General features: G+C 36.3%; 1 long non-coding RNA gene across 1 annotated transcript; it reads left to right on the top strand.

The window, feature by feature from the left end:
* The first annotated feature begins 9377 nt into the window (after positions 1-9377).
* On the top strand, positions 9378-12701 carry LOC136007339 (uncharacterized). The gene is made up of 3 exons (XR_010609635.1): positions 9378-9435; positions 11022-11093; positions 12531-12701. It is a non-coding gene; the product is annotated as an uncharacterized LOC136007339 (long non-coding RNA).
* Positions 12702-19143: the final 6442 nt, after the last annotated feature.

The raw sequence follows: 19143 nt of genomic DNA on the forward strand, positions 1-19143 counted from the left end.
GAGTAAGAGGTTGTGCCACTGCCCTCTGAAAGAGTGGAGCTACACTCAGGGTTGGCAAGGACACATGCCATGTAAAGCCTGTTGAAAAACACTTTAGTTGTCTGTAGCTGGTCAGTGTGGCAGTCTCTAATTCGCTGCGTCAGATTAAACCTATGACTAAATTTAGTGAAAAGAAGGAATTTCCCCTTATGCCAGACTGTTTTACTATGTAGTGTTTTAAAAGATTCTGTTTCAGGGATCCTCTGGGTATTTTCACCAAAAAGTTCCATTCTGTTGCATAATCTCAAGACATAGGCAGTATCCTTAGTCACTGCAGGCTTCCTTCTCTGGTATTTTTTAATTCTGAAAGCTCTTGATCTTTTATATTAAAGTCCTTACTCTGTAATCAGATGCTGAATCATGTTTTGTGCATTGAGGGGTATTTCACAACTCAACACAGAACAACTCTGTATCTGTGTATCACATGTATATCTGGCTGTATTCCATCTCTGAATCTGATTAACTTGCTGGCAATGACCTTAAAGGACCATTGCTTTGTAGCTTGAGTTTCTAAGTGTGTGTAGAAGGTGAAGAGGGAAAAGTGGAAGAGATGGACAGAAAATATAATGAAGGAGAAGAATCAGAACAAATGCAAGCATAACTGCATCCTTAAGACTGGGTGCTTGCTGTACTGGAGGGTGTGGCCTTAGCCAAGAATGTTGACTCTAAAAGCTGTGGTGTATTTTACTTCAAATAGTCAGAATATGGCCTGAAATGTATGCCTCCCTGTAGCTCATGTTCTAGGTGTCAGAATATCTTTTTCACTGCCTTCTCCACTTTAGAAGCATTGTATGGGGCTGGCTTCCAGCTGTACTCTGATTTTTGTGGTTTTGACACTCCTGTTTGTCCCTAACTTCTTAAATTAAATTTGGGAAACTAAGTCAGAAGTATAGATTTCTTTAAAGGGAGCAAGCAAGGAAAAAAAGATGTTTCAGTGTTGGGGAATTTAAATCCTTCTTAGATATGGAGCTAAGATCTGTCTCAAATATAAAGGCTTTCCATAGTAATGAATTCTTCATAACCAGGGGAAAAAAAGGACATGGAAAAAATACACGCACAGAATCCAGATTTCTCTACCTCATTAAACAACAGAAATTACAAAAAATATTTATTTCAAACTGATTCTACTAATTTAGGGATTATCTAAAAATGAAGTGTAAAACTGAAGAGTAAAACTTGGGCCGCTATACAGGTTCTTTGAAGTTATTTCTTCACTCCTCTTTAATGTTTTATGACATAGGTGACTTTGGGAAATATATCCTTTTTAGATGTAACAATAGTATTTCAAAGATGCTTTAAGAATTTTATTTGCCATCTGTTTATTTCTGTGCTTTTGGACCGAAGAGCCAAGATGCTGAATATGCAGCACACACAAGCACAAACCAGGTAATAAAACCAGCTCTATTTTTTTTTTTTCATTACTATTTTAGTTTTGTTTCTCTCTGAAGTACTAAGCGGGTCATGAATTCTAAAATCTAATCTTCTGTAAGTGTTAGTAATGAGACACTGCAGCATAGAGGCATGGCCTCTTCACACAGAAGGGAAACAAATTCACTTTGTTTATGAATTAAGTCGTATGAAGTAAGTGTGGAATCTGAATTAAGGTATGAAATTTTTAGGTGGTGCCAGCTGGCATAGCTCCATTAAAATCAATGGAAAGACACTAGATTTCACCAGTATCTTGTGACTCACTCCCAGGAGAAATAAAATGGTTGATATAAATCTTTTAGTCATAAGCCTTTTAGATTGAACTATTGACAGGACAAGGGCAGATGCCAGTATTCAAAATCGGAGACAATTTGAGATCTTATATTTAGGGTTTGAGAGAATCCAGAGGATGATAGCTCTCTATCATCCAGTATTGCTTTGACCTCGACTCACATTTGAGTTTAGTAGAAAGTATCTGAATAATGTAAAGTTTCTTGTGGCTGTGGAGTAAACTGTGGGCTGCTGCACAGCGTTAGGATGAAATCTAGCTTTTCTTAAAGACTCAAGCACAGAAGAGGAAAATCAAATCTTTTCCCCTTCATTCCTCATGAGACATGTATTGAATTATACTACCCAGTACTTGTCAACAATATGACCATTGATGGATGCTGTAACTACTAATTTCAGTAAAACCACTTAAGCTGATAATATGCATGTCACTTTCTGTCGTTTTTCTCTAAGGTAGGCATGGGATGCCATTTTCTAAATGTAATGTGGCAATAGCTACAGCCAAACCTGTTTTTGAGGATACCTTACTAGGCTTAGAGAGAACGGAAAGCAGCTTTGGATTTTTCTAAAACCTCTTTCAGAATTTACAAATTCCTGCTTCAAGTTCAGGATGCCCCCAAGCAAACAAAATGTAGAATAAGAAGCAGAAACACTGCTGATTTATGTGCTTTAACTTTCTTTAACATCAAGATGAGCAGGGAGAAAAAAAGCAAGCATGAGGCAAAGCAGAATCATCCCTTTACTGGAAAACAAGAGTGGCAGACCCTATGAATCCTGCTTACATAAAACGTAAAAGAGGACATGGACAGCCTGATTTCTCCATTTACATTACCCTTGGAGGAGTGCACAAGCAAGTTTCTCACTTTGGACCTTTATTAATGAAGCTATTGTGAAGCAAGGAAGCTTGACTCTTTTCCTTAGAGATGACAAAAGGAACAGTTATTTGGGCTAAGATCTGCCTTCCAGAGAGGCACCTGAAATCTCACCAAGTTGTGACTGATTTTAACTGTAACAGTAGGAATGAATGGATTTGGAAGTTGTTTAAAAATATGCCCCATTAACTTTAACCTGTGCTAAATATTGTAGCAGAATTTTAATTTTCTGCTTTTCAATATAGCTATACTTTTTCCTGTGTTGATGCCTTTCTGTGGAAGAGATTACTGCCACTAAAAGGCTATAAATTATATTTTTCCTGAGTTCTTAGAATTATTGCAATCATAAATTCATAGCAATGATTTTGACAGCAATTACAGCTGTTCTACAAGGTTTTATTTTTAACCACCTGCTCAGTCATATCTAGGCCATTCATTGGAAAAGGTGGCTGTAAAATTGTTGTGATAGCTCACATTCATTTTTGCTCAATGGCAGCAATAATGAATTATTTTCATGAAAGACTCATGTTAGAATACGTATTCTGTGTGGAAACAGGCAGCTTTCTGATTTAGTTCTGTCTGTATTCCTCTCCTCAGAAAAAATCCAACCTTGGAAACTTTCCAGTGAGAAACTTTCAAAGTTGATACAAATGGAGAAACATGTTGCTTTGATGAAAAGAAATACGTTAGTAAACATAAGAGCAATATGAGAAGGACTGGTGTCAACATATCTGCAGTCACAGGCAAAAAAAAATCATTCTGAGCAGACTTATCACTACGTGTAGGTTTTCCAGGAGGACACCGAAATTAAGGATCTGAGTCATCCTCTCAAATTCTGCTAAGATTTTCTTCAAGTTAATAAGCCATGATTCATTATACATTAGTGCCAATTTAACAAATGTTTAGTTATGCTATTTACGTATGAATGTTCCTGTTTAGGGAAGCCTTTAGAGATGCAGTATCTCACTTTCATTTCAGTCCCAAGGGATAGGAAGCAACTCATGCATAATATCTATCAGTTTCATAAAGCTAATGAATTCACACTGCTTGTAAATAATAATTGTGTATCAAATGTGACAATACGCAGTAGGAGATTAACAATTTGTAAAAGCACTGACAAGATAACTGAAAAACAAACATAACTCTTTTTTAAGCAACATTTTCAAATGACTCTTTACATATACTCCTTTTAGGAAAGGAGATAGGAAATAGTAAACTTCTCTGGGACAGAAGTGTGTTATGCTACATTAGCAGATTACAAAAAAATTAATGGGAAAACAACCCATTAATCCTCTAGATTAATGTGTGTTGGTTAGCTTCCTCTCTGTTCCTGCATTTAGATTATGTGTTCATTACTGTCCTTTCTTATGTGCACTGGATACTTTTAACATGCTGTTTGAAGCAAAAAGTTTTAGTAATGGTATTTTGATAGAAGTTCGGAGAAGTTCTTAGGATTTTAACTCAGTTTCACTCTGCTATATGAAAACAAATTCAGAAACAGCTTCAACACATTCTGTCTATGCAACTAGGGGCAGAAATTTCATTCCAAGTTTCTGTTAGCCTCATTTTGGTACCATTGTATTAAATTATGTCATTCTCTAAGTGTATCCAAAGTATCATTATGTAAGCTAGAAGTCAGCTAGAGTGAAGTGGCACTCTGGCATGTGTCTACCATCAAGGCTTTGTTTAGATTTCATTGTCATAAAAAGCGGATGTTGTAATGACATCAGTGCCATCAAGACATCATTAAGAGATCCCCTTAGCTGTTAATCCAGAGAACTTTTATAACTCCTTTGCACATTCGTACTGTGCAGCATATCAGGGCAAAGATCATAACATCTTTCCAAAATAGTGCTTAAGCACTTTAAAAGGGGCAATAGATATATTTTTTTCTTGTCATAATTTTCTCTTCCACTACTGTTTTATAATAAATATAATATCCACAACATTCCACCAATAAATACTTTATGAAAAAAGCTCATATATGTAGCTCTTTGGACACACAGAAGCAGAAAAAATACCCTTTAGATCAACGTGTTTAACCTGGTTGCTAATCAATAAACAAATTGTCTTGTGCCCAGCAGTACCAGCAAAGGTAACTGTACTCTGCAACTTCCTTGCAGCAGAAAAAACTTCGTTACTTGGAAACACATTCTAATCATATAAACAGAAGGAAATCTTTAACAGGAAATATAAATACAGTCAGACAAAAATGAAAAATGTGGGAATGATATGTAACATGTATACTATAGATAGTAATTTCCCCTTATCCAAAAGGCTGGCAGTATTTCATGGAGTATCCCTGCCCTGAATTGATGGGAAGCTTTCTCAAACGACAGTTCATTGATTGCATCAAATCTTGCCCAATCTTTCCTCATACTCTTAACAAGTAATTAACTATAGCATACGTATCTTCTTATCAGGCTTTTACTAGTGTCCAAAGTACCTTCTGTCTTCTTTAAACTCACCAACAAAAATTGTTAAACCAGTGATTAAATAAGTTACTGATTATCAGTGCATTCATGCTGCTGTTCACTTCCTTTACTCACAGTAAATCTATTAGTCTGCAGTAGCACCTCATCAAGCGCATCGTAGAATGTAAAGTAAGAATACCTTTGGTCAGATCCAAAGGCATATTAAACACTTAACCAATCTTTGATTTAACTGCATTGCTCAAAGTAAAAAAAAAAAAAAACCCAAAATGTTCACAGAGTCATTTCAGTTAAAAAAAAGGAAAAGTTTTTTCAATTTAGTGTACTTCTAGGATTGCTGGAATTAAAAATTGAGAATAAAATGGCTAGTAATTCCTTTATGTACATTATTACTGCCAATGCACTTGAATAGATTTCTTTTGACAATGTCTTCTGTTGAACTGATTTCCCTTGTTGCTTTTAGTGACATTTAGAGTAGAGAGGATGAGAAAGAGACAAAGAAAATGGAAATCAAGGAAATGAAGACAAGGGAGACTCGATATTGTTGATATCTGCTTGATATTGTTTTCAGCCATAGCTTTGGACTTGGCTAGACTTCAAAGTAATGATTTCTCTGTAGAAATAAATATTTGAAAGTCACATTCTTGCCCTCACTAAGTTCATAATTATGGTTAAAATAGATTTAGTTTATCTGATTGAATTGGGCACTGGCCTTGAGTCATTTCAGTGGCAAAGGGGACAAAATAGTCTTCTTTGTGGCTGCTTGTATGTTCATTAGCGCTACTGGCAATTAAGAGTAGAGTGAAGCAAACTTGAAACTCTTCTATGTAATTCTCTAAAATCTTGACTAACTTTACAATCAGAGACCTGAACAACTGCTACAGAGCAACTGTTCTCTCCCTTGTGAGTTCATGAGCCAAACTATAAATGAAAACTTGGACTACGAAATTGCATTTTTCTCCCAAAGTAGCCAGAAATATTAAATGTTCAGATTCATATAATCATTATGTGCAATTTTAAATACAATAAAGCAGATGGTTCAGAACAGAACCAGCTTCTTTTTGGTTGTTGAATTGCTAAAAGAAAAATGTCTATTGATACTAGTTCAGGAAAATTTTAGCTGTGAAACTTCATTCCTTTGTTTCTTTACTTCTCTCTGCAATTAGGAAAATGTTTCAAAAATTAATCAGTTGTTTCAAAAGCTTTCTTGTATCCCAGCCAGCTGATGTGTACTTCAAGTCTATAATTAACAAGTCCTTGTTTTTCTAGAATCCAAATAACATTATTTTTTTTTAGAAAAGTGACTGCCATTAATAAATGATCCAGAAATAATGATTATAATTTTAGCATTTCTAAAGAGTGGATACAGTTTTTCTAGAGATCAAACTACATTTGAACTTTAAAGTTGATAGGAAGATTAAGACCAAATTATTTTCTTGTATTTCATCCTGAAATTTGATTGTTCAGTGCAAGTGTTAATAGGAAAAACTAGCATCAGCTTCAATTTTGATTTTCCTTTTTTCCAGTTGTGACATATCCACTGTACATGTTTATAGAAAGGCCCTGATTCAGTCTTGTGCTCTTAGAAAGAACGTAAACTTGAAGCTATAGTTGAGCTGTTTCCCATAGAAGCAAATCAATTTTAATCTCTCAGAATGAGAGATGCAGTTGAAGACTTAATATTCTTGCTCTTAATCTGATGGAAACTGTTTCTTGTGTCCTGCTAAATAAAACTACATGGCCTTATTTGAAGGACTTCTGAAACAAGTAACTTTCTTCAGATTCCTCCCCTGCCATTTGATGACGACTTGTAAATCTGGAATCTGTGTTCCACATGATACAGATGGATTCATTGGTGTCTTTCACTTGCTGGGAAAGGCATTGAAGAAGGTCATAATTATTGTGGACTTGGTTGGGGTTTTTTTTGGTTTTTTTTTGGCTATAGCATTTATATATTTGTGTGAGAGAAATGACAAAATTTGAAGTTAATAAGATAATAATGGACATTTTGGAATTAAAGTGCTTTTTGGCTTACAGAATATTGCTGTCACCATTTGATAATAAGGAGAATGGAATGGAGTGGTTTACTGAAAGCCAGTCTGAAAGATAATGATACTTTTACAAAAAGCATCCGAGCTGTGCATCCTCTGTAGATCATGTTAAATGAAAAAATAAGAGTCTAGAATATCTTGTTATTTCTGTTTTTCATTAAACCACATGTGCTGTTAGAAATATACAAATCTGATACCCTTCCCAGTGGAGCTTAAACTCTTCAGTGGACTACATGAGGAGAAGAGGGTAAAGAAACTAAAAGCAATCACTCTATCTGATTTTATGTCAGTTCCCCAGATAGTTATTTAGAAAGATTGGGACATATAGAGACATATGAATCTCTCTTTCCTAAGAGGACTTAATCTAGGAGAGTGCCAATATATCATAAACAACTAAGTAGACACTCTAATTTTACTTGCTATCAGTTATCACTTTCTTGAGAAAAAAACTAGGTTCAATAGGCCAGCTGAAAACATCACATCTCAGGAGGAATTTGAGGCAACATGAAGAAAGCAGTGAAAAAAAACCAAACAAACCAACCCCCAAAAAGAAATGGTTGAAAGCAAGTAAATTGATAAATAAATAAGAAAAAACGAAAACAGTGTGGAAGTGGAATGCGTTTTTCCTTCTCTTCAGACAGAAAGGGAGACAAGAGTGCTCTGCCTCATTTCTGAGAATGTCAGTGAGTTCATCTTTGTGTTTGACAGCCAAATCAATACAATCCTTTTTATTACATTACATCAACATACTTCTTGAGAAAGGACCAGTGCTCTATTAGATCACTCAGGAATGAGGCAGTGGGAATGAACATGTAGTAATGCTCAGTCATATCCTCCAGATCTACAGGGTCTCTCTGCAGCTCTCACCCATCAGAACACATGAAAAAGCTTTGATTCATCTAAAGCCTATACATTTCCCCTTTGGTCAGTTTTCATATGCATCCCTTGCTGCTGGTTGTCAAAAGGACCCTTACCAGTGTTTAACTATTATTCAACAGTGCCATCACTGGGTGACAGGGATAAAGTCAGACCGGGAACTTTGCTGCTTCTCAAAACCCATTTGTACCCAAGAAGGGTAGGTGTTCAATAGCTTGCACAAAACAGGAAAATTGCTACCTGGGATGCCAGTGTTGAACACACAGTGGAGAGTTAGTTTAGCCATTTCAAAGGTTTTTTTGAACAAACTAACATCAGGAGGAACAATGCCATAGATTCTTATGAGGACCAACATTTCTTAAGAGTTTGTTGTCTCCTCCATTCCTTCAGATGTCCATCTGGACTGCTAAGGCAAGGGAAGACAGGAGTCTGTCTTTCCAGCAGGATGAGAGATCTTTGGACAGAGGACTTAACGCCTAGAATAAATCAGAGAGAAGCATCTAGTGTGAGACTAGGAAGGGGAATAAAACATTCTAGTGTAAAGGGTGAGTCATTTGCTCTCACACCTGACAGACATTTATTGTCTCCTCTGTTTGTAGTTCCTGAAGCCACTGCACCTGTACCTAGTTGTGAGAGTACCTAAAAGAAGGTGGACAATAATTACTACATGAATAGTCGTCTTTGATGAGACCTATTTATAATAGAGTGTTTTTTGCCTCCTACCCTTCCCCCTGCTTCGTCAATTCCAGCTCAGGCAATTTTTTGTGTATTTCAGGGCTATACGCTTTGTTTTGCCTCCTTCAGAATGGACTACTCCTGACAAGTGAATCCTTTGCGCATCTTCTGCAAAGACTGTGGTGATGCAGGCCAGGTAATAATTTTACTACCACTAGTTTGTAGGGCTGTTACCAACTGAGCCAGCAGCAAAGCAGGTCTGTCTCTGCCTTGCAGTCATGATTGTGGTAGGGTAGCCAAAGAGAGTTGCTCTGGAGTTCTGGATGATGTTGAGTGCTTGGCAATAGTGTGGGATCAGGATCCTACATGTGCAGGAACATACATGTGGGAGATTACTGCAGCTGGCTGCCAGTAATTCTGGTGGCTTGTAACTTGCAGCTGAGTTGAAATGATAAGAAGTTCTGATACTGTATGAAATCTAATGAAATTTCTTCACAGTAATAGAGGTGATTGCTCTTAGCAGACATGCTGGTGCCACTGTAACACCAAAGTCTGCTAAGAATATGTGAGGCCAATGTTATGCCTGTGTCTGTGTCACAGAGCTACAAAGAGACAAGGCAAGCAACAAGATGTGGGATTTCTGCAAATTTTTCATGAAAATGTGGTTCTGTTTCGCAGCTTTCTACATGGTATCTCACTGATACAGACTCAGGTGGGGATGCTGTTGAGGCCTGAAGCAACAGCTAAGGAACTTATTTCTCAATAATGAATGAGGTGAGCTAAAATAGAAGCTCAGGATTTTGAGATTAAATGTATTAGAATTATTGAGTTATTAATAACCTATGTCTTTGAAACCTGAGAGAACACTTTACGTTTATATTAAAAGGTTTATTACCTTACAATCTAAAATGTCATGCTGTGTAATTGTGAAGGGAAAGGAAATGGAAGAAAATAACTCATAAAAGAGTATTTCTAAAAATGTATTTTTGGAATTATATTTCTGTAACTTATGTAGAGAAAAATATTCTGGATATTTAGAGAAGGGGAAAGGGCAGGGAGAAATGGGCTCCTAAAATATGAGCTAATAAGTGAAGTTATACATTGTACTGAATTTTGTAGCTCAGTCATAAACCTTTGAAAGCAAGGGTTTACAGAGTAAGTGCTGATGTTATCTTAAACACCATAAAATATTCTATAATGGTACCAGATCTCTGGAATTTCTTTTTATATTTTTTAATAGCTAAGCTTTTTGGAAAGAAATCTTACAGGTTATAGTAAGAATTATAGTTGAAGAAAGGTATTTTTTTTCTTTAGTATAATAGGTGTCAGTACTAAAGATTATTGACTTTCTAGCAACATACTGTAAGTAAGCATAATAGAAGTCTTGATCTTCTTCATTTAAAACCTTCAAAGTGAATTTCACTTTTTTAAAAAACTTTTTTTAAATAAAAGCTGCTTACACAGATACTTGAAATGATGCTGCTATTGATATTTTTTCTCACTATGTTCACATTTTTCTCTTCACTCACAAGAAACGACTCCTTGGTTCTGAAATGAAATATCTGTAAGTGCCACATTTCCTAGAGATGGGTTTGTGTGGTTTTAGTTAACCGTCATAATTTCGTCCATGCACCAAACCTGTAATATTACAGTTGTAAATTCATAAGTTTGAGTCAGATATCACATACACAGAAACACTAACTTATTGTTACAAAACTGATCTGTTTCTGCTTTGAAAAAAAAAATCTCCTTTGTGGGTAAGGATTTTTAGATATAAGACCATATAAAACTGTTGATTTAGTTTTTGCTTTTCAATGTTGCACATTTTTATCTACTGCCATTCTATTATTGGTAAGTTGTTACTCTAAAACCATCATGGTCCATTAGGGATAACACAGTCTTTGTCAAGTTTAAACTTGTCCTCATCCGCAAAGCTGAAACTTTCTTTAGATTATCAGTGGGAACTGTTGCAGGACTTCCAAGCAGGTAAATTCTGATTCATGACAGCCCTAAGCCTTTCTACAGGTAATGTGGGAAGCTGAGTGGCAATTAAGGAATCATTATCATCAGCCCTTTCCATCCTTCCACAGTAATGACTGACTACACCCAGCCTGGGACAATCATATAACAACACCTTTTAGAAAAGCAAGGTGTTTCCTTCTAATGAAGGAACTAGAGCCCACTATGCACTGAAGTAGGTATACATTGAAATGCTGAAGGTAAAAGCATTGTGCATTCTTCAAAATGACATATTTGCTTCTTTCTCCAAAACCTGAAGTCACAAGATAGTGGTGGAAAAGCACATTTTAGTCTGCTTGCCTCTGGCTGCTTTGGTAGTGTGATGACTAATTGAATTTTAGGGAACTGGAATTTCTGCTCCCACTATTGGAGGCTGTGCTGTTTCCAGGATCTGGTAGCATCAATTCCAGACTGTAAGTATTGTCAGCCTTCACAGAGAAAGCTGTTAGAAGTCTGACATTTTATGATTTCAAGGATGATTTTTTTTGAGCCATATGTTCATGTGGTACAGCGTATAGAATATGGAAAAAAGAACATTTAAGCAGTGTTGGTCAAAACAACAGTTTTAAAGTACTGGAAAACAGGGTTTGCCAAGAGAACATGAATTCTATCAACTCTTGCTGTGTTTAGACTAGCAATCTCTTTGGAACTGGCTTCTCTGGACGTACAGATGAGAAAATCAGGAAGAAGGAGAGCATTCCTGAATACGGTGTCAAAGGTTGAATAACATATTTTTAATGCCTTTAACTGTTTCTGAATGTCTGCTTGTGTAAGAAGAGATGTTTGTATGAATCTGTATAGACATATGCTTTCCTACTCTGCCTGTGAACCCACTGTGAATCTTTATTCCCACAAGAATTTCCACATGCATGAAAAAATTTACTTTATTGGTGTTCCTGTCTCGAAATTTCCTTTCTAACTTCTGCTCCCACAGATCTTATGAAAAGACATCTATCATAGTTGCAAAGACCCCCCCAGGCTGTTTCTTATTTTCTGAGTTTGTTTTCATCAAAACTTTTTTGCACTAATTTCTTTAAATCTTTGCCCAGCTCTAAAGTTAAAAAAAAAAATAATCTTGGTGTTAAACATGTTGTCTAGATCCATGTTTCTATTTCCAAATGAGATACACAGACATGAGTTTCAAGTTGAAATATTGTTGCAACATTCTGTCCTTGTTTAAGCCACATGATATTTTGGACTGATGTGATTACTGAAGAGAAAATACAGAAATTGGTGGTTAATTACATGAAGGGCAGACACAAGTACTTTTTGGTTTAGCTCCAGGAATGTCAGCTTATTCTGTAGCTATAGAAAATTGACTGAGAAATACACAAGCCTGAAGTTTTCTGCTTTTAAGGACTGATCCAATACAAGTGACACTCCAAAAAAGTAGCCATCAATTGAAGGTGAAAACACATCCAAGTCGCTTGTAACAGAAACAGTGCAGTTCAAAATGGATATCATACACAACATATTTGTCCCTTGTTATCTTTATACTATTTCTATATCCTTGTATAAGAAGACCACTCCATTGTTTCACAATACTATATAGAAGAGATGAACATATGCCACACAGGTGGCTGTGGAGACTGTACCTCTTGAAACGCAAACCACATCAGGCTGGCCAATCTGTATGCAGTCTTAGTTCTGCTAAGAAGTAAACCAGATTATATTGAGAAGCAGATCATGCTTTGGAGTATAGTTTTAATGGGTAACAAAATATACTCAGGATCTAAAACAGTTTAGTTCAAGGACATGTCTGATGTCCTTTTTAACGTAGCAAGGTGATGAAGGATGAGGGGTGTATTTTCCTGTGTTCTATAAAACTGAAATATACTTTATTCTTACAGCTCAGAAGACAATTTTGTGCCACCACTGAGCTCTATCATTACACAGAACTCTCCCATGAGTTCTTTATTTCTGGTGGCATTAAGCAAGCAGGAGCCAAGCGAAAACTTAAATCTATGGAATGACTGAGAAGCTAGATTGACTGTTGGATGTTGGATTAACTTTTAGATGCAGATATATAAAGTCACATATTTAAAAAAATCAAGAATACCGCATTCAATATGCAAAAAATGTACATATAATTTGTTTTATAACAGTAGCTAGCCATATCAAAGGATCTTTTCAAGTTAGACTCTTGTGAGGAGTTGTAAGTGGTTGGCATCCCTGAAGTCTGGTTTTGACAGAGTATGAGATTTGAGGACTGCTTTTCTTTGGATTTTTGTGAGAATAAGACCTACATTGTTCATAGAAATGGGATTTCTGGTCAGTATTCTTTCTTCTTTTATTCTATTAGACAAATGTTTTCCCTCTTCAAGGAAGCTGTAATTTGACCGCATTAATGCTCTACTGTTCTTTCACAATAATGGTGTTACTGGCTGTTTTACAGTTTGAAGTAATTCAGACAATTATATACCGTAAACCTTGGGTGTTAGTAGAAACCCAAGTGAAAATACATATCTCAGACTGGGCAATGAAAAGCACAAAAACCTGGGAATTTTTATATCACTTACTTTGAGCAAACAAAGCAGGTTTTTCTTTCAAGATTGTTATACAGAAAAAAATAACACATTGAACTTATGATTAAATGGTTTTAGAAAGATGAAGACCCTTCACTTACCTTATTATGAAAATGGGCAGACCTGCTATTTTGAAACATATCTTTTGGATCATCATAGTGAAACCATGCTACCGATATTAGCCAGTTGTATTAAAGGACGCTCCTTGCCTCATTATTGTTGCTTCTTTTGTACTGTATTGATAGAATTTAAAGTGTTGGAAATGAACTAATGTTAAGGTCTAATTTCCATTTAGTGGTATAATGAAATAATAAACACAGTTTAATTCAGATTAAAAGTTTTTTCCCCTCCTAACTAAAAGCCTTTTAATATCTTTATGTAGATTCAACGTCTATAGAAAAATAGCTATTAGCTGCATGGTTACATTAAAAAAAAAAAAAAAAAATCCAAATTCAGCCCTTGCTAATCCCAGAAGAGGCTTATCCTCAGTGCTCAGAATTTTTATGGTATCTGGCTAAGCAAAGCAATATCGTTCATTCAGCTTGGTCATGAACATTAGCCTGGATTTGTCCTATGAGCCAATTTTAAACAAACATAAATGAGGGCATTTCCTTCACTCCCTGCAGACAGCTTGATTGTTCCCCTTAACGGCATACAACTAGAGGTGTTTGCTTCCCAATAATGCTCAGCACCAGCTTGTAGTACCCATATGGAACCTATATTTAAAAAAGAAAATGCTAAAGAGATACAAAGATGCATTTCTCCTTCAGTCCGAAAAGCACTGGATCAAATCTTGCTCTTGGCTGTATTGTGTGCACAGCACTGTTAATAGAGTGAGTATTTGCCTATAGTAATCTAATAATGTCTTTGAACAAAACATATAGGAAGAAATAATGCTATCACCCAGAAGGCAGGACAAAGTACTGACGTGATGTGGAACAGGTTTGCTCCCGTCTGCTTGTGAACTGCAGATCAGAAACAGTGCAAAGAGATAAAGTATGCTTATCCAACAACTTTTACCCTGCTCAAAGTCGTATTGACAATAATATTTATTTTTTTTTTTAATTGTTGGAGTTGTAGGAAATTTGTAACTGGTGTACTTAGGTTTTATGTTATTTGTTATTATAGATTATATAACTCATAAGGCCAGTTCAGTACCTTTCTGAACAATTCACTGCTGAGGAAAATAGGGATATGTGGAGCAGAGAAATACCTGCTGGTTTTGTCACTTCTGAAAATGGGAATGACAGGCTATGTGTGCTCGATTAATCATGTTGATTTGTAGACAGGGACACATTTTGGCTGCATATCACTTTCCTAAATATCAGTGTGCCCCACTGTTATGTTTTCTCTGTCATTTTTGATGAAATGTAAACAAACTGTATATTAGCTATCTGTGCAGCTCCAGTATAGCAATAGTATCAGTTCTCTGATTCCACCTTCTGCCAGAGATTGCCAAGCTGTTTTATCTATATTTATATCATCTATATCTATATCTATCTATATCTATATCATCATCTATATCTATCTATCTATATATATACACACATAAGTGGAGAGAGAGAGAGGAAGAGCACTTGCTTGTTACTGGGAATAGCTATTTTAAAGAATTTGAAGACAAACTTGCCAAGCAATTTGTCATGTTTGTTAGCTATGCCTCTGCAGACTGTGGAATGGCTCTCAAGCTCAGGTCTCATCATGTCTCACTCTGCTCCTCAAACTGTATCTCTTATTTTCTGAGTCTGTGAAAGCGCTGTGGGTTTCTGCTCACTACACACTACAGAAAAGTTTTGTGAAAAATCAAGCAAAACCTGGTATTATAAGTTCTCTGTGACTTTGGATTAGTCTCCCTGGGAGTGGTTGGCCGTGGTGTCTTGCGATACATTGACAAATAATGAATGACGATAAGCTTTTTATTCAAGATGTATCCATTAGGGGTCAGAAGTGGTATATGATGTCCCTTATCTAATCACCATCTTGTTTTGCAACAAGGGATCGCTGAAACATAATAAAATTGTGAATGTATTCTATGAATGTATATATTTCAAATTTCCCTGTAACCATTACATTTAAAGGATTTATCACCTGCATGTGGTGTGAATTACATATTGCTTTGAGTATTGATGTAACCTTCTGAAGTGATGGACAATAGAAACAGCAGGAAAATCCTTATTGTTAAGAAGCATGGATTTTAGTTTTGTGTTTTTGGGTTTTGGTTTTTTTTTTTTTTGGTGAGGTGTTTTTTTTCAGTTTTGATTTTTAAAATTACAAATCTGAACAGAAGGTCAGCTCACACAGTGTCTTCCGTGGGGTTTCCGGATACTGTAACAGTTGATGTGGAATTTTTCAGCTTGCTAGAAATACCTACAGTGAATGACAATGATGTGTACCCTAATCTGCAGGGCTGCTAGGCTGCCTGAGAGCATCAGGAACCAATTAGTCCAGCATTTGGGCACCTAAGTTGGCACCTAGGGCTTGCTTTGGAAGCTTCTTGCTAAGACTTCTTGAGTTGACTTGTTTGGAAATAACTGCTAAAGGTCACTCAGTCACCAGCTCTGAAATCTAGTTAATTAATACTTGTCAGAAGAACTTTCCCCTGGATGCCTAATGTCTAGTTACACTGACCTTTAAAAAATAACACTTGCAGCTGAGATATCTACCTAATAGCACCCTGTCTCCTGGATGCTGGCTTTCAGAAACAGGCACAGCAGGCTTACAATACACTTTTTCTTTTGTTCAAAACTGTCACACTTCTTGTCCTCCTTTTATTCAAAACTTTTCATCTAGCCATAGTGCAGACACAACCATGGCAGAGATCACTTGCACTTTTTATTTTACCTTTGTCCTCTTGCAGCATTGTTGGTCACTTCACCAAGCACTTCCCTGTGTTAAAAATGTCATTGTCTTCCTTAACAAGTTTTGTTTTGGGGTTTGTTTTTGTTTTGTTTTGTTTTGTTGTTCTTTTTTCTGTCTGAATTAAATTTCTTGCTGGTCACAACATTTTCACCTGTCACAACACTTTATAGCTCTAATCTCTAATCAAGACATGCATATAACCAGATCTGCAATTTCAAATTTGCTTTTATGTTTCAGTACAGACCATTCATAAGATAAAGACATGAGGTCTGGTTTTCAGAGCAGACTCTCCATGCATTCCTTCTCTACCTTTTATTAGACAGTAGTGTACAATTACATAGCCAGCTTGTGGTTAAGCAGAGCAGCAGCAGCAAGCCAGGTCCATCAGCAGCTTTTACACAAAAAAGGTGCCACAAAACTGGCATCATCAAGGTTACCAGGCTTTCAATATCTGTATCTACTTAGGCATTCAAACTCCTCATGTGGCAGCTTCCTGTGCCCTGAGATTTGCTGTTTGCCTCTGTGCAGGCTGCTATCCTGCTAACTAGAGAAATGGTATGTGCTTGGGAGCTTTGAGACTGCAGGCCAGTTCTGCAGCATCTGGCTGCCCCTCCTGCTTGTTGGGGTGGGAAACACTGAAAGCCTTGTCTCCCTGAACACACCACAAAACAAGTTGTTGGGGACCTGGTGGGTCAAGGGGCTTCCCTTTTGGGTGAGTGGATTCTAGCACGAGAAAGTTGGCAGCTGGTAAGAAGTTAGAGGGCATTGCCTCAAAAAATGGAATTAGCATTCTAGAAGATTTTCCACCTGATGTCATGAGCAGAGCTGTGAAAACAGCACACATTGCAGGAGGAGATTTTGAAAAGGTCATTGGCTAAGCAGTCATTTTCCCCCTTAACTTATTGAGGCTTGAGAGCATATTTCAGGAACAGAATGATGCCCAAGTGTTCAATTGTCTTTGGAAAGTTACCTTTTTTCCTCTGAATGTCCCAGCCTGAATGTCTGGTATTGGTGCTGCATAACTAAGATTGCCCTTTGGAAAATTTCCCTACATGTGGTTTATACAAATTGTACTATATTTTAAAGATTTTAATTTTTTTTTTTTTACTTGTAGTATTTTAAAATTCTTGAATGACAATATTTTAGGAAAATTATTTTTATTTATATGCATGCAATGTTTTAAAATCACCACTATCAAGTACTATTTAACTTTGCCACAGGCATAAGTCCAACATTGTGCATCAGAAGACATGTGGACTTTCTGAAAAGGCACTACAGTCACCTTCCTGCACAGCTAAACAACATAGAGCTACAGTTGTTTTTAAAACACACTTTATTACAAGATAAGTAGAATGCCCTTCTATGAAGTTAGAAATGTCAATATTTTACAATTTCAAAAGAGACAATAACTGATTTTTAAAAAAAATGGAATCACAAAGAAGAAAATAGCACCACATAAATGGGGAAAAAGGAACAGAAAAGCATCCAGCAAAATGTGGTTTTGCCACTTGTATTTTACCATACTGTGTCATGATAGCAGAAAGCTAAAACTAAACAAAAATTGCTAGTGCAAGAAAATACAGAGCAGAGAACAAGCGTAGCAAGAAGTCAGTCATACTTCCCATTTCCCCTGTGCATCCTTCGATAATGAGGAAGGTGGTGCTTCTGTATTGAGCTGCTCCTCATCATACAACCTTGACTACTCAATCCAACAATAAGAGGAAATCAGCAATAAAAGAACTCAAAATCAAATACTGAAATGACAAGTGATGCAATTCTATTTTTCTTACTGCATGGCAGAGTTTACACTCATCTCTGCCTCCTTCTATACTTAGTTATTGATATCAAATTAATGGGATGAAACACAAGTGATTATCTTCCATTTTGTATTGGACATGCTCTGTTCAAAAGCAGCAAATGATCTGAAGGCTTTTACAGCGGCAGAAACACATATTAACACTTACAAAATTATAGTATACCTTAACACATAATTTCCATTTTAATTAATCAAAATGAAAAACTTTGAAGCATGAATTCCATTTTAAATAGTTAAGCAGTTATTTGAACTGTAGTTGCTGTAAATGTGGTTGCATCAGATGCTAAATAAATACATTGCCTGGTACAGTCAACTCTTTAGTAGCATGATTGTAGTCACTGGGGGTCTTTTCTCTGACAAAGTGTTTTGAGGCAAGCCTTTTGTTACTGTGCTTTTGTAGGTTATGTTTATAAACGTGCTGTACCATATTCTAAGAAGCACTTGCAGAGCACTCCCAGTGAGGGAGTAGCAGGATATGAGGAAAGTGCTTGCAATTGCTTGCTCTAGATACCAAAGTGCAGAATTCTTTTTCAATTGCCTTACAAAATACTGCAAAAAGCTCCCCATCAGTCTTTTGTTCATTTCATTTTATGCTATGTCTAGGCCCCTACAAATGCTCTCATCAGTTGAAAAGACCCACATAACTGAAGAGCTGTATTTTGAGCTGTAGTATATCATGTTTCTGGAAAAAAGAGAGCAGAGCAGTGTCAAAGCTGAATAGTTAGAAGGCTTAAAGGCTGGAATGTATGTTATTCTGAAATGGAGAGCAGAAGCCAGAGGGTAATCACCGCAAATTCCTTAAGATAGATTTAGAAAATCATCCAAGGGCAGTTTTTTATTAAATCCCTCAAATAAAGTTCTCTGTATTATGCACAAATTCCCAAAGCACATTTACCAACGTAAATGTAGCCAGTAAGGTAGCACCAATGGGCGAGTACAGCACAAAGATCATATTCCCTGAATTACATTTAGTGCTATGTCTGCTGCTACAACTTTATTCCTCAGATGATAAAATAATCCAACCTAAAAATGTGAGTTTGTAAAGAAACTCCAGTATTATTCCATCAAAGTTATACTTTCATCAGAAGGAAACAGCCACCTATGTCTGATGTAATACATGATAGAAATTGCAAAAGGAGTGAGTCTGGAATGGGCTAGTCATAAATGCAGAGAAGTGTCCATTTGACAGAATGCTTTTTAGGGAATGACACTGTGTACAGATGGTTTTAGTTATAAATCTTTTCATTTTTTGTGGTTGTTCTTTAT

Source organism: Lathamus discolor, chromosome 1, assembly GCF_037157495.1.
Source record: "Lathamus discolor isolate bLatDis1 chromosome 1, bLatDis1.hap1, whole genome shotgun sequence".
Taxonomy (NCBI): domain Eukaryota; kingdom Metazoa; phylum Chordata; class Aves; order Psittaciformes; family Psittacidae; genus Lathamus; species Lathamus discolor.